Source organism: Pseudorasbora parva, chromosome 11, assembly GCF_024679245.1.
Source record: "Pseudorasbora parva isolate DD20220531a chromosome 11, ASM2467924v1, whole genome shotgun sequence".
Lineage (NCBI taxonomy): Eukaryota > Metazoa > Chordata > Actinopteri > Cypriniformes > Gobionidae > Pseudorasbora > Pseudorasbora parva.
The window spans coordinates 40,069,722-40,083,897 of record NC_090182.1 but is presented as its reverse complement, the minus strand read 5'-3'; the positions used below and the strand labels follow the sequence as shown (position 1 = coordinate 40,083,897).

The following is a 14,176-nucleotide window of genomic DNA, read 5'->3' as shown; positions in this document are numbered from 1 at the left end:
ACATAGCAAATGTCACTACACTACCGCATATGTCTACGCTGCTACTCCAGACGAGAAGGTGACCACCATGTATTATGTCTAAAACGGTTTCCCTCAGACAAGACGTAAAACTAGATTCCACTGTTTATGGGAGTCAGTCAGCAGAGAATGACTATTTATGCAGCACTCTGACCCCATGTAAATGGTTTTTTTTTTCTACAGGTTTGTCTTACTAGACTTTGGCGGTTTATTTGACATGGCTTCGATGCATCGCCACTCAATCCCACAGAACGACGTCATGATTCCCACTGACAAGTTGTCGGTGGTGAAATGACAGGAAAAAGTGAGCTGTTGAAGGAACAAGCAGCCACACTTGAAATACTGAGCAGAAATGACATTTTTGGATACTAAATTTGTTTTATTGTCCTTAGACAACCAAGCATGAGCTCATTTACCTAAAGGTACTCTTTACCCGAAATGCCCCAAAATCTATCAAAGTTTTTGGATTACAAAACTTTATATTGGCTATTTTCACAACCACAATTATTCAAACTCTGTAGGATTTTATTTATCGACTTGTTTGTTCAGTTTAAAGTCTTAGGGAAGTATTTCTTAGCATGCTTGTGAAATATTGGTAAATAAATAAAGTTTTAGTTGCATTGGGCTGCTCAATGAGACCGTGTGAGCAATTGCATAAATGCTTCATGCATACATACTCCTGTTTCTTGTACACTCTTGGTCTCATCAGCTCACTGGCAGATTGATCAAGGGCTTTTGTCCAGGAGGGGTTCACATTAGGGTCAGTGTACTCTGTGTACATAACACTCATTGAGACAGAAACCGATCACTTAATTTATGGTGTCCAATCCTATCTGCGTCAATGCAGACTAATCACCGTTCAGTCTGGCCTCTGATGAAGTGATGACTACTTTTGCCTGACGCAGTTAACATTACCAAATTTGATGAATGGATGCTTTTACATCAGACCTTTCCTGTAAATGCCAGTCTTGATTTATGGAGCCTAGTAAAATCCTCTTGGCTTTAAGCTGTATTTCTGCTGTTGTCTTTTCTTGATGGGCAAATCAGTGACAAATGTGTCTTATGTTGGACTGACATGAACTCCCACTGCTTTCTAACCAGAAAATTCCCAGATGTCATTCATGTCTATAGTCGTGTTTCCACCACAGGAAGTTTCTCCAGTAACTTGGGACTTTGGGGTAGTACTCGATGTGTTTCTACCGCAGGGATCAGGGTCTAAATGAAGTTCCAGGTAAAAAAATCCCCCCTTAGAAAGTCCCTGCTTGCGAGGTAGTACTTTTTTAAAGTTTGGCAACTTTTTGGGGTGGGACTTGGGTGCAGAACATGCTGATTGGTTGAGTTCACTCAGCTTTTTGATTGGTTTACTCCATACATCATTTTATTTTGATCACCATTTTTAAAAGTCTGTTTTGTGCTTGCAGTAAGAGTTGTTTGCTATTCGAATCAACTTAAATAATATGATGATGGTCCGACGATGACGATTTTCAGGTTTTATTGCTTATATGCGGAGGATGAAATCCAGAAGGAACAGGAAAGTTGCTCGCATTTGCCTAATTTGCCCAATTTTCACGGTAGGCCTACTTTAGGCTGCAATGGAAACTGAGACAGCAAAAGGTCTGGGGAAAAAAGTTCCTAAATTTGGTGGAAATGCAGCTTGGGAGTGTATTTTGAAAACCAGTCTTCAGATGCTAAAATGCAGGTCCTGATTTCACCAAGTGCAATATTACTGGATCAGGTTTGCCAACTAATCCAATGGCCAGTCAAAAGTAACCGAAAAATAACCCAATGGAATTTTTTTGGATTATACATTATTACATTTTATTATAAAGTTACAATTACATTTTTGGACAGGAATGTTGACCCAGAAATGTGTCTTAACTCAGCAAGATCTGGATTTGATAAAAGCGCTTGTGCGAGTCTCTGAGCTGCTTAGATCAGCTATATCAGTGCAATATTACTAAAGAAAGCAACCTGATTTATTACTTTTAACTACTAATCAAATCCCCAGGTATTGAATGTCACAGTGTAACATACCTTAGACTGTCTGGGCTACTGGTATGATGTATGGAATAAGTCACGTGGCTCATGGAGGAACTTTGGGCTATTTTCTAAGAATTGGATGTTCACCTATAGACTGACACTGAAGGGAATTAAGTTCCTTTTGGAAACAGAGCACATTTGCATCTGAACACTTCAGCAACTGCATAGCAATGCTCTAGCATTGGGTTGGCAAGTTTACACATTTCTGTGTGTAATGGAATAAGGTGTTTGATCCACTGCAAGCCAAAGAAATACAGTACATTAATATAGTCAACTTTAAGGAAGTCATTCGTAGGCTGATTTCCTTGATAAGTGTAAATGCTCTGTGATGCTGTTGTTTGTTTGAGCAGCCCAACAGCAATAATTGCAAAACCAATGTTTTGAATTTGAGGCGGAGCTTTCTGTTTGTCTAATGCCAAATGGAGGGAGTGTTCAGGAAAACTGTTAGAAAACATATTTCATAATTTGCTACTTACTATTTCTAGCAAAGGTTAAAGATAAAGAAAAAATGGATCACTTATTTTATTTTTGAATGGGAGCAACTGCAACACAATATGGTGGAATACAGCCCTTCTTCAAAGTAAAAGAGCCAATAGCTGATTGGTAAAGTCATCGCGTCACTGCAGCTGCCGTTAGAAGCTCCGGTTCCCATAGACACCTGAGACTCACGCTTAGGGACTGCACATGCCCATTGGCTCATCTTACCTGCAAAATAAGCTTTTTACTGCTATTTGAGCATAAGAAACAACATTTATTGGACAGTTCATGTCAGCTTTTGTTGCTGATTTGAAATGTTCTTTAACTGTAATTTTGCCAAGCAGTTTTTGAGATTTCAGGAATCCCTCATTCAAACAGATATTGGTCTTGGATCCCTGAGATAGACGCCCAGAAACGTTGCAAATATGACCGCCGAGTGAACAGACTTTCCTTTAAAAGGGACTTTGTTTGGTCAGAAGTGGCATTAGAGGAAGGGGCATTCTCGTTTTAGAGAATATTGTACCAAATTTTGGTTACACCCCTGAGTGTGTAATGAATCATCAATTTTTGGGCTATATTCCATTCAATTCACATTTATTTGTATGAATCTTTTTATATGACCTTTTCAATAAAAAAAAGAGACTGTATACATTTTAAAAGCATTAATCTACTAAAAACGATACTTTGTTTATTTTAGGAGATGACCAAAGTAACAACTCCCAGTTTTATTAAATAATAAATAATAATAAAAACATTAAATATGAATAATTTATAATTATAATTTATTAATTATTTATACAGTGTGTAAAATTCTGAAGCTTTAATTTTGAAATGTTTGATATCTGTGCATTTTAAATCATTAAACAATCATTAAAAATGGCTGCGTCTGAAATTGGAAGTAAGTATATTTTTTTTGAATAAATACTTATATCCTAGTTGTTAAAAAATATGTTTTGTTTAGTTAAGAATATACAGAAGAATGAGCTCTAGTTGTACTAAGTCATTTGTGTTGCTTCCCTGCCATTTACAACTCCTCTCCTGTGGCCTCCTTAGTTCACCCAAAAATGAAAATTACCCCATGATTTACTTACCCTCAAAGCCATCTTAGGTATATATCTTAGAGTAATATTAAAACAAATTCATGGTTCTTCCAAGCTTTATAATGGTACTGGGTCATTTTTTATGTCCATATAAGTGCTATCCATCATATCATATAACTCCTCCACACAATGGCTATTTTTCTTATACAAACGTGCCACTTCGCTTCAGAAGGCCTTTATTATCTCCCTGGAGCCGTGTGGAGCAGTTATATGATGGATAGATGCACTTAAAAAATGACCCAACAGTCACTGCCATTATAAAGTTTGGAAGAGACAGGACAATTTTTTATATAACTTGGATTTTATTCATCTGAAAGAAGAATGTCATATACATCTAAGATGACTTCAGGGTGAGTAAATCATGTGGTAATTTATGGTCAACCAATTTTTGGGCGAATTAACTCTTTAACACTGTTAAAGCTTTTCACACTGTGCTTAACCCTTGGTCATTGTCATTCTGAACCTGTTTTTAACCCCAGGTAAAGGAGCCTTTCTCACTAGTAATTTCAGTACACTGATCTAGAGATCATTATATAGATCAGTGGGTCATTCCTGTTTTTTACCCGGGGTTATGAAACCCTGTTCTGAAGGTGGTGTTGACTTCGCGTAGAGGTGCCAAACTTGTGCAGTGTGAAACAATGTAATGTTAGAACATTACAACTAGATGCTTAGCAACCGACAACTAATTATGTGCCTCATAGTCACGTGTTTTGGGCAGTCACGGAAACAGCGCAGCTTTTGAGTATAATAAAACAAATGTCAAACGGTGATGGAAAATCTACAAAAGAGAGTTCAAGTTTTGAAAAGTAAACTTGATATTACAGTCAGTAATGTGGAATATGAGGATGTGCAATACTAGATGGAGCAATTATGTTAACGGGTCATGTGGTGCATTTGTCCAGTAGCACTGACACTGCAAATATGCAAATACGGACTTTAACCCAAGGTTCAGGAATGTGCAGTGTGAAACAGCAGCTTATGAATACCCAGGATTACCTGTTAACCCTAGCCTGACGTGGTCATACTCAATTCTAGTCAGAATATGAGTCTGAAACTGCTCCATTGGGATGTGATTATGGGGCGTGTTTCAACCGAACCAGGAAAGACATCAATTGGATAGACCTACAACCAATCAGAGCAATGAAGCGACTCATAGTTAGTTGTCAAATGTCAACAGAACTCAACTGCACTGTGTTGCCAAGTCTGCTTTTTTTTGCGGGTTGTTTTCCATGTCTGTGGGTTGAAGCGACCTCAATTTTGTGATATATAGACCCGAATGCAAATTTTAGCAGGCAACCATGCCAAAATAACACACATCTTACCCCCCAAAAGCCATCCGTTTAGCGCAAGCCAAGCTCTCTGTTTAGGTTTGAACAAATTCAACCAAGCTCCTTTGATGACGTGCATGATTACGCTGTTGATCGTCTACAGCCCGCCCTGATGATTCATTGGTTCAAACAGTTTCTGTTCGGACATAATCACTTCTCTATGGATCAAGTCCAGACCGAACTGCCCGAGCTCAAATGTTGTGGGCGGGGCTGAGTTCGGCTGGCATTCAGGCTATGTTAACCCCGGTAAGATTATGAGCAGCGTAAAACGAGAAGCAAGATAACCCAGGATTCAGTTTTCCCAGGGTTTAGAATGACCCACGATTAACTAAAGCCCTATTCGGACTGGACATGGGGATGTGGGGGTAAAGCTCCCCCACATCCCCATGTCCAGTCCGAATAATTATTACAAGAGGTTCTCTTGATTTCAGTCCCGTCCGAATTTGCCATCTCGGTAATCCTTACGGACAATGTCAGTGAAGATTACCAAGACTTTTACCTTCGGTAAAAAGGTCTGGAAAAATAACCTAGGGTAATACTAATCCCGTTCGAATAGACCCGCTGTAAAAAAATGCATGGTAAAATTCTGTCATTTCCTGTTTAAAAGTTAAAAAGAGCGCATTTTGCAAGCTTGCCGGCGGTTGAAGCATTCGGTTGCGTTGTAGGTGGTTGGACAAATGTGTGGCAAACGTACAGTATTTTCTGCATATCATTTAAAGCAAAAAAAAGATCAAAAGCACTTATCAGAGGCACAAACATATTTTAGCTCTAGGAAAGTGTCCATTACCAACACAATCCAATCAGAATCGTTAGACTGGACCTAACTGTTTATTAAAACACACATATGATATATACACATTATATAGGAGACAGAGTTTAGAATGGCGCTCATGTTGTGTGTTTGCTCACGTGATAACAGCAGCGTCATACGCACATGACGACACGGAGGTTACTGTGGTGCGTAAAGCCAGTTACTCCTCCTACTTCTGCTAGTTTTACTGAGATGTCTTACCACGTGCGAATTAGCCATTCATATTACAGACCTCCTGAGGTAAAATTACTTTACCCCCACGTCCCCATGTTAATCTAATCCCGTCTGAATAGGGCTTAATTGTGGAAAGCCCTATTGAGAAACATTTATTTACCCAAGGTTAAAAGCGGTGTTTAGAATGATGATAACCTGGGGTTCAGCACAGTGTGAAAAGCCTTGCCTATATTTTACTAATACTCAGAATTTAGACACTACTTTTCACATACTGTTTTTTCCTACTACTATTTGCCCTGCTACTAAGTATGCCTATTCAGGTGCACCTAATGACTGTTTTCAAACAAGTTTCCCACACACTCCCCTTACTCTACCATTGGCAAAACAAACAGAGAGCCCTGCCCCAAAATCACGCCATTGGCTGAGCTGTTGTCAGGCCGGTCGCACAAACAAACCGAGCAATGTTTTGATAGAGCCACGGAGAAATGTTTACACTTTTTCAGGGGAAGCAACCTGCAAATGACGCAGTTGTGTTACAAAGTTAAGTATTTTCACATGAAATTCTTTAAGCAAAACATCACTAAAATACCCAGATACAAACAGGAATCTGCAGCTCAGACAGCTATAAACTATTAGATGAATGCTCACTTATGGAGCTGTTATTCATGTGAACACAGCAACTTGGCTGTTGCACAGTGGGACCGTCTGTGATCTCACGGGAGAAGAAAAAGAGATAAACGGAGAGGACAGGAAAAAGAGCAAGGCTGTTACAAGAGAGAGAAAATGTGTGTGCATGTTTTTCTGTCCCGGACTTCAATCTGAATGCACACAGACTGATGAGGATTTGTACCGCCCCCATAAGGAAATTAAGGGGAAAAGTTTATTAATCATACAGAATGAGCTTAAAAAAAAAAAAAAAAGTAGCGCAGAAGTTTTGTGTGATGGGTACCCTAGTTTAGTGTAACGGGAGGTACAGTTTGTAAAAATCATGTCTATGGAAAGTCCCCACAAAACATGAAAACACAACGTGTGTGTGCGTGTGTGTGTGTGTGTACCCATACATGGAGAGGTGGGGGTGAAGAATGGGAGGAGAGAGAGAAAGAAAAAAGAGGAGGAGATAGAGAGCATGAAAGTGAGGTATCCTGATCCGTAGTGCACCTCTCCTCAAACCCTGTCCTGCTGTCTACCATCACAGCCAGGTAAGAGTCAGCCGTTCACTATCATGTGATCCACTGTGTGTGTGTGTGTGTGTGTGTGTCCTGTGCTCATGCCGGCTGCTGTGGCAAAGGTTAAGCCAAGGGTTGCTTTTCTGCTTCTCCACTTTCCTGCTGTGCTTCTACCTTCCCACACTCCTCTCCTGCAGGTTTGACGTCTCTTTGAGGAACAATGCTGCAGCAGTCCTTAAGTGTTTTAACACATGTGCTGCTCTTGACAGTTATTTAACTATTTCCCCCTTTTTCTCATTCATTACTCTGAAGGTTTTGCGCTTGCATGCTTTGTCTTCTTTCTTCAGTACAAGCGCACCGCGGCTTCATAATTGCTCTCCCTGTAAGTTTAAGCTTAAATGTGGAAAAGCCGCAAGCTCTTTTCTTTGGCACTTTTCCGTCTCCCCTGGTTTTATTGTGTCTGGTTCGTGCTGAGAGCAGAGTTTTGCCGTGTCTCTCGGATGTTTGAGAATACGTGTGTCTTTTGACGTTGCGCTGGAGATAGCAAACAGAGGGAGGTTTGCTTTAGGTCAGTGTCACGCAGCATCTGCAAACTCTGGCAAGTGCGGGGCTGCAGAAATATATCCCAACCCTGCAAAACGCACCTGAATGTTGAGCCTGAATGAACCCGAGCCCCATAGAAAGAGATCATGCGGAAAACGTGGGACTTTGCATTTGTACGTGTGCAGAATGTCACTCTGAGATCAAAATGTTTATGCTGTTTTATTAGCCAGTGGATGATGTTTGGGAATGCTGACAGTACTAGATAGACAAGGCGTTGTTCCAAAGCAATGCTTTGCTCAGTCTCACATGAACAAACAGATGTGTTTGTTTTGAGGACAAACATTATTGAGAAATTGTAGCATGTGTCTGGGATGCTTGTAGGTCATAGTCACTTTCACACATGAAACCTGTTAAATTGCAGTAAAACGGCTGGATTACCTTTTCTGGCAAATGCCACATCTGCTTTTCACACTTCACAGCTTTTATTGTTCCCGTTTACATATCAGCACTAAACTGAAGTTAAATATTGTGGTGTTATTTGGTGGACATGGCTTTTAAACGGCTACGCCAGAAATCCAGAATATCAAACCGTTCCGAGATCTGCTGACTCAGTTGCTACTTTTGTTTCAGTGCTTGTTTAGTTTTCTTTTCAAAATGTAGAATTTCATGTGGCGCGACCAACATGTCATAAATTAAAAAACAACAACAGTAGGTAAATGTCATAGAGACGACCCCCACCGACCCTCATGACTGCGAGCCAATAATTCTCTTTAAATATCTGATAATTTGACCTGTTTATGACATGGAAAGATTAGTTCAGGCTGTTAATGTCATGTGGTGCAACTCCTCCAAAACCTAATTACATTCATGAATAAATAACTCATACAATAAATTCACAGATCATTACTTATTACTCTCATGACATTTTTCGGAAGAGTTCGTAAATGTGGTAACATGTTAACTAATAGTTATCACGAGACTTAAGACAACTTTTTGTGAACGCATAAAATTTGACATAATCCAAACGCGATTGGGTCAATGACGAATAAGGTTTTTAAAATGTAAAAAAATATAATGGAGATCTAATTAATCTTGAAATCATTTTTTTGTTTAACTAACTGTTTTGTATTACAAGTTTTCTGAAATGTTACGTTTAAATTGCAAATGAGACATTATGTAATTAAATATGCACCAGTTTGTTTCCAGAAACCAAAAAATCTGAACATTTCATAAGGTTTTCATTTTATTGAGTCACTAGAGTTAAAGGATTTGCTCAAGGGATTTTGGATCTTTTATCACTTCATAAATCAGAAAATACTGTCCATAAAACACACACACACACACACACACACACACACACACACACACACACACACACACACACACACACACACACACACACACACACACACACACACACACACACACACACACACACACACACACGTTTGTTTTTGTGGCATATGGGGACATTCTATAGGTGTAATGGTTTTTATACTGTATTTTCCACCCCCTTACACTGCCCCTGCCCCTACACCTACCCATCACAGGAAACATTCTGCATTTTTACATTCTAAAAAAAAAACTCATCCTGTATGTTTTATAAGCATTTTGAAGTGTGGACATGGCCAATGTCCATATAAGTCACCCTCTCCTTGTAATACCTGTCATACATGTCATTATACATATTTGTGTCATATGTCACAAACACACACACACACACACACACACACACACACACACACACACACACACACACACACACACACACACACACATATATATATATATATATATATATATATATATATATATATATATATATATATATATATATATATATATATATATATATATATATATATTAGGCAATTGTATGGACAAACCCATCTGTAAAAACCTTCAGAAGATATGGGAAGAAAACTGTAAAGTTTGGTGTATGTAAAGCTGCTGAAGTGAAGACTTCTGCAGGAAAAAACAGCCTTTAAAGTGTGTTTTAATTGAAAACTACAGTTGCAAACACTTAAATGTGTGTTTTCCATGTTTTCTTTCCACTCACCTGAAAGAAGACATGTTACAGAAGCAAAATAAATCTCAAAACTGACCAGTGCATGGAAAAATAACCCTGGTAGTTTTGCCTTCAGTGCCTTGCCTTAAATGTATTTTTTTCTTGAAATCAATTTTTAATTAAGGTGTTGGCAAATGTGAAAGAGCTCCATAACCTCATAAAAGCATCATTTATGTGCATCAGTTCTGAATTTTTGCACTAATGTTACAACTTCTCAAGCGAGCAAAATTGCTGTGGCTGATTTGCCGGCATTTCTGTTCACGCACTGTTCGCCTCTAAATGGGAAAAAATGCAGTCTGTATGTGTGAAAGTGCTGTGACATTTTAGATTTTCCAAAAGATGCCGAAACCTGATCTGTCAAATATTGGAGAAAGAGACTCTGAGTTCTGAAGAAAAAGAGAGGAAACCACAAAGGAGCTGCACGCTCAGTCCTCACTCGTAAGATTTTATCCATGTCCCATTGAACCTGCGGTCTAGCCGGCTTTAAAACAAGGAGCGTTTAGCTGCTCTCTCACTCCAGAACTATGTCCATTAGACATGAGGTCATTTCTGGTGACTCAAGACCTCTCTCTTCATGGATCTCAATATATCTGTTCATTATGAGCACTATTATAACCCTGTCTGCTGTTTTGCTTCAATAACATCAGAGTCACCTACTCAAATGTGTGTGTGTGTATATATAGATGAACTACCAGTCCAACCTAAACCTACATTAATGACTTCAAATTTTAACAGGCGAGCATAAAAATACCAGAAGCGGGGACGCTGTGAGCCTGTGTCTTTGATCTGCGGGTCTGTCATCTGATCGTGGCTCATTATAAACTATGGGGATCCAGCGGACGGGGCCAGAGCAATAGTCTGAGCCTGCGGTGATGAACTTGTGCCCTTTGTCGCTTCGCCTCTTTATTAAAAGACAGTGGCAGACGGTGCGGATCCCAGCATCTCATGCAGTCATGCTCTAAACCTTCAGCCGTGGTCTTGCGTAATACAATCAATCAAAGGATATATGGGATGAAAATAAATCAGTCACACAACCTCTTGCTGTTGTGTTATTTTAATTTAGTCTGGAATAAACAGCAAGCCAAGTGTTGTTGTGCTGATAGGGGGTTGGCTGGGATGTGACTGTGGGGTCCTGGGTAAATCTGTGCCGTGGTGATGATGAGTTGATCACACATGCCTTCAGCAGCTGTTAATTATGTTTTATTTAAAGCATGAAGTAAGTCTAAAATTTTATGAAGCTGTCTCGTCTGCCAGTCTTACTTTAAAAGGGATAGTTCACCCAAAAATGTACTCAGCCTTATGTTGTTCCAAAGACTTTCTAGAAACAAGAAATTTAATATTTTGAATGTTCACCTTATTTTTCTTACATTGAATATGAAAGAGGAAGGTGCTGTCAAGCTTCAAAGTAGATTAAAAAAAATCTAATGCATAACTTTAAAGTGTGAACTTTAAAAAAGAATTTTAAACATTAACCCAATTTGAAGTTCAAAAACAAAACATATTATTTTTTCTCATACTAGTTTGCTAGCTTGCTGCAGCACCTCTTTTCACCATTTGCCTGAAACACTTGGTTTTAGTCCCTTTAAAGGTGCACTATGTAGTATTTTTGCAGTAAAATATCCAAAAACCACTAGGCCAGTGTTATATATTTTGTTCAGTTGAGTACTTACAATATCCCAAATGTTTCCAACTATTTGTAAATTGTGAGAAAATTGCTATTTTAACTAAAGACCGGGACGTTTCAGCATAGCGTCTGAGGAAGTCGTCTGTCAATTACGTCATATCTGGGTTACTCTAGTGTTCGGGTTTTATTTGGCAGGAGCGCTTTACTCTTAGCAGTGTGAACAAGTGAACGCACGGATTAACGCCATAACATCCTTTTCAACACACTTAAATGTATCTAATATGATAAACAGAGCTAGCCTGACAAGCCAGAGCCACATCAAGATGTTTGGTCTGGAAACTCACCATTGACGGCTCAATCCGAGGGGCGGGATAAACGGTTGTCTTTCAAACTCCCTCTGCACGCGATAGGATAGCGCTACAACCAACCAGAGCAACGGAGGTGAAACAGAGCTTGTTGATGGATTAAACATTCACTGTATCCGGTCGGCTAAACTCCGAACACATCTTCCCTTTTTAAGAATGACTTCAGTGCCGTTCTTTGTTCTTTTCTCAGAGAAAAGCTTAACTCCAAGTCTTCCAGAGTCGCGGTCAAAGCTGATTCGAAAGACGTTTCTCCAGTTTCTGTATTTACTAGAAACACGCAAACGCAACTCGGCCGTTATCATTACGACTCTATACACGATGTGATTGGCCCGGCAAGAGTTAGGTGAACACAGCTCAGATGGGTATTGAGAGTTGCTAGACGACACTCGCGGACAGATTAAATTTGCTGCCGCTAGGGTGCGTCTATATTTTCAGGCTAAAATAGAGCTGCTTTACCTCATAATCATAACCGGAAGAGCTGATAAGTGCAGGCGCCCGGCGAATGTGTCCCGTCCTGTCATAATAAAAGTCCCGGTGTTCGCGAAGTGGGTATTTGTTTAACAATCGCTCCAGCAGCCGTGCTCAGCTCTACAACACTCGGCCCTGCTCTGCTTTACACTACAGTAATGTTATTAATTGCATCCATGAATGTGATTTCTGCCCGAGTCCTATTTTCTACTGGATGTGAGGTGAAGACCACACCAAGATGCTGCGCAAAAACTTTGCGTCATCAAACTACGCATTTGTTTTGAATATGCGCCCTCCAGTGGACAGAAAGTTGCATAGTGCACCTTTAAAGCCCACCTTTCTGAAAATGTCACTATAGTCATGTTTCCACTAAAATTACCCAGACCCCCCAAAGTACCGTGAAGATTAGGCAAATAAGTCTGGTGATGTAGGACTGCTCACAACTTTCCAGTTCCCACTTTTTTACACTCCATTTATAAGGTTGATAAACCCTGAACCTCGCTGTCGGTCCACCGGTTGTATTTTTTAAACTCCAATGTTGATTTGAATAGCAAGCAACTCTTACTGCGCACACACCCAACAGACTTTTAAAAATGGTGGTTGAGATAAAATGCTGCGTGGAGTACACCAATCAGCATGTTTAGCGCCCAAGTCCCACCCCCAAAAGTTTCTGAACTTCCTGAAAGTACTACCTCATGAGCAGGGATTGTCTGGCTATCACCAGACCAGGCTCAATTTAAAATTGAACATTGGTTTGGGGAGTCTGCTCTGCATTTTCAACTGTGCAAGAGGTATGATCAACGAGCATAATTCAAATTACTGTGATTAGTTCCGACAAAAGTGTAACAGAAGCAGTAGAAATGAATGCACAGGTTTCCAGACTGAGTTGGCAGAACTGATCTGAGTTGGCAGATCAGGCTGGGTTTACCCAGTCTAGAGCAGGGACTTTCTGAGGACATTTTGACCTGCAACTTCATTTAGTCCCTGCGGTCAAAACCCTCAGAGTATCACCCCCAAGTCACTAGTTCCTAGAGAAAGTTCTGAGTTCTGACGTGGTCGTACTCAATTCTAGTCAGAATATGAGTCTGAAACTGCTCCATTGGGCTGTGATTATGGGGCGTGTTTCAACCGAACCACAAAAGACCTCAATTGGATAGACCAACGAAGCGACGCATTGTCAAATGTCTGCACTGTGTTGCCAAGTTTGCGTTTCTTTCCGCAGGTTGTTTTCCATGTCCGCGGGTTGAAGTACTTACCAACACGATCATCATTTTTGAGAGAACTAGTGAAGGTGAATGCATATACAAACAAGCTCTCCGTTTTGGATTAGAACAAATTTAACCAAAGCCCCTTTGATGACATGGATGATTACGTTACTGTTTATCATCTGTCCGTCATCGTCTAAAGCCCGCCCTGACAATTTCATTGGTCTAACAGTTTCTGTTTGGGCATAATTACTCCACTATGGATCAAGTCCAGACCCAACTGCCCGAGCTCAAATGTTGCGGGCGGGGCTGAGTTCAGCTGGCATCCAGGCTAGAAAGCTATTGTAGTGGCTTATGTTTCCTTTAATAACAAATTAAATCTCTTATTCAACTATTCTTTGAAGATGGCCAAGTAACCAGTAGTGAAATTATGCAAATGTGTTTACATGATGTAGCAAAGTCACGTAAATAATGGCAGGACTACAAACAAGGCGTTTCAGGCAAGTGTTTTCTGTTGGAGAGATTCACTGTCTTTGGTGTGGACTTTGCATTGCAACTTTGCAGATCGTATAAATGCACAAATAGCAATATTGCATACTAAAGGAAAGGTTTAATCATTTTAAAATAATGCCATGTTGCGCTGTGTCGCACCGGGTTTAACGGGTTATTCTCACAGCATCGTCAGTAACTTGAAACCTGATGCAATATATGAAATTACAGAGCTAAACTGTAAACGCGCCGCATTATTCAATGTGTTGACGTGATTTCCCCTGAAACGGCTCCAGCTCT

General features: G+C 39.9%; 1 protein-coding gene across 1 annotated transcript in view; it reads left to right on the top strand.

The window, feature by feature from the left end:
* The first annotated feature begins 7,049 nt into the window (after positions 1–7,049).
* Positions 7,050–14,176, top strand: part of spon2a (spondin 2a, extracellular matrix protein) — a 31,290-nt gene continuing 24,163 nt past the window's right edge. Inside the window, exon 1 of the mRNA XM_067456665.1 lies at positions 7,050–7,147. The gene's annotated coding sequence lies outside the window, so the exon portion shown is untranslated. The remainder of the gene's footprint in view (positions 7,148–14,176) is intronic.